The sequence below is a fragment of the Physeter macrocephalus genome, chromosome 11 (genome assembly GCF_002837175.3).
Source record: "Physeter macrocephalus isolate SW-GA chromosome 11, ASM283717v5, whole genome shotgun sequence".
In the NCBI taxonomy this organism is placed as follows: domain Eukaryota; kingdom Metazoa; phylum Chordata; class Mammalia; order Artiodactyla; family Physeteridae; genus Physeter; species Physeter macrocephalus.
Genome location: NC_041224.1, coordinates 149,678,030 through 149,680,757, shown reverse-complemented (window position 1 = coordinate 149,680,757; position 2,728 = coordinate 149,678,030).

The following is a 2,728-nucleotide window of genomic DNA, read 5'->3' as shown; positions in this document are numbered from 1 at the left end:
GGAGAAAAACAAATACCATATGCTAACACATATATATGGAATCTAAGAAAAAAAAATGTCATGAAGAGACTAGGGGTAGGACGGGAATAAAACACAGACCTACTAGAGCATGGACTTGAGGATATGGGGAGGGGGAAGGGTAAGCTGAGACGAGGTGAGAGAGTGGCATGGACATATAAACACTACCAAACATAGGGTGGATAGCTAGTGGGAAGCAGCGGCATGGCACAGGGAGATCAGCTCGGTGCTTTGTGTCCACCTAGAGGGGTGGGATAGGGAGGGTGGGAGGGAGGGAGACGCAAGAGGGAAGAGATATGGGAACATGTGTATATGTATAACTGATTCACTTTGTTATAAAGCAGAAACTAACACACCATTGTAAAGCAATTATACTCCAATAAAGATGTTTAAAAAAAAGAAAAAAAAATAGGTAATAGATGCTTAGTAAATATTTCATTAATGCTTGTCTGGGGAGGCTGTTTGGCCCCTGATGGGAGCTGTTTTGGTTTCCATTAGAGCAGGTCCATTATGACATTGTAAAGCAATTATACTCCAATAAAGATGTTTAAAAAAAAGAAAAAAAAATAGGTAATAGATGCTTAGTAAATATTTCATTAATGCTTGTCTGGGGAGGCTGTTTGGCCCCTGATGGGAGCTGTTTTGGTTTCCATTAGAGCAGGTCCATTATGACTTTTCAATAAAAGAAGGTTAAGGAAAACAGCTCAAAAAAAAAAAAAAAAAAAAAACCCCAGGGTCACATGGGCAGTCCAAGTGAAGTAAGATCATAAAGGAAAATGAGAGGGTTCATCTGGGGAACCACCCTGACTCCTTTCTTCCCAGAGGCTCAGACTTTCTTGCCCCTTTTCCATCCATCCTTTGGATTTCTCTGGATGTGATGACAAAGGAACCAAGATTGTGGGCAGAGGTCTTGCCATTCTACAGGCCAATGGGTGTGAATCGAGACTGAAGGTGTCTGCTCAAGTCAGTGGCCGGGAAGTGAATACTCAGGTCCTTTCCACCATCTGGGGCTTTCTCTGGAGCTGCTCAGGGAATGGAACTCCCGGCTCAACAGCAGCAGGCTCTGGGACGCTAGCCCAGTCCATTACCAGCACTCCAGGCAGCCCCAGTACAGCCGGTGATGAATCACCCAGAAAGCCAGAAGTGCTTTGCTGCTGAAAGAACCTACCTCTGGAATAGATGACCCAACTTCCCTTAGAAAGAGGGAGGAATTATGATGTCTGTGAGTTCTGGGAGTACTTACCAAGCACCTGCTTTGTGCCAGCAGAATACTAGGAGACTCAAAGAAGAGCTCTGGTCCTCCCAAATCTCCAGGTCTAGCTGGGACCAAACCATGGGCTTCCTCCCCTAGAATTCATCCATCCAACGGATAGTTACCGACGGCACAGTCTGAGGGTAAAAATGAACTGGATTGACATATGCAGGGACATAAACAATGCAGAGTGCCACAGCGACTCCAATGCTCCTCAGGCCCTTCTTCTTACCCCGCCATGAGTAATTGACCACACAAGGCCCTGTGGGGAAACACAGACATGTAGGATCTGCAAGATTCTGGAAACTAAAAGCCCAGAGATTTAGGGGTTTCCTTCATTGTGTCCTGAACCTCTGACCTTACAGCCTAAGGCTCCTTATGGGCTCTTCCTAAGAGCTAAGGACATGGTTGTATTTGTAGAAGGCTAGAAGAAGAGGGGAAATCACTGTGGTTTCTTGGGTTTCTAGCTCAGAAGGTCAGAGGCCTCGGTTTTTTCCAGTCCCAATAGCAATCTAATTCATTAACTCGCTTTCCCCTGAGCTCCCACAGGACACCATTTGTAACTGAGATAGCATTTTTTGCTTTATTGTAATCCTTTGCCCACATTTCATCTCCTACTGTTTCTATGCAGTCTTACCCCTCTACTGGCCGCCACATAGCCTACGACAGGGCCTAGCACACGAAAGGTGCTCCAGTTCAATCTTTGCTGAAAGAAAAATGGCCTGAGTCAAATGCCATCTCTGTGCCTCCTTTTCCCCCATCAACCTGTGGGAGGCTCTGGGAAGCCAGTCCTCTGCCCTAGTCCATGTAAGCATTTCACCAGTCCCCTGACCTCCCAAGAAACCAGTGCTGGAGAAAGTGACTAGGCCATCGTCCTCCTGCGCCCCAGCCGGCAGCTCTCAGACCTCAGGCCTGAGTCCTCAGCCACCTGTACCCGTTCCCGCCCCTCCCACCACAGGCCCATCAGGGGAGGAAAGAAGACAATCGACAGTGTCCCTCCTGCAGAATCTTTACTAAAAGACTGGCCTGGAGCAGGCAGAAAACTTTCTTTGGTTCTCACGCTCTGCCCAGCTCTCAGGTCTTAGACCTCAGGTGATTGAACATCTGGCCTGTCTGGTACCCTCTTTTCCATCTTTTCTGCGTATATCTCTCCCCCAAAGTCCAGGGGTCAATCCAAGCAGAAGCCTCAGAAATCTCCCCCTCAGATAGCCACCCTGAGGTCAGCTCTGTGAGCAGGAGATAGTCGTGCCTGGTGGCTGCCCAACCTGAGCCCTCCAAGGAGCGGGGGGAGCTCTCCCCCAGCTATCTCTAGTTCCCAGCAAATACTGGAGCAAAACACCCAAATCACAGCTGGGAAACTCCTGGTGAGTAGTATACCCCAACCTCCACCCCCTTGGGAGGTGGCAAGGGAGTGAGTTCCATGGGAGTCTGATCAACCCCAGCTTCCCCCGCTTAGTA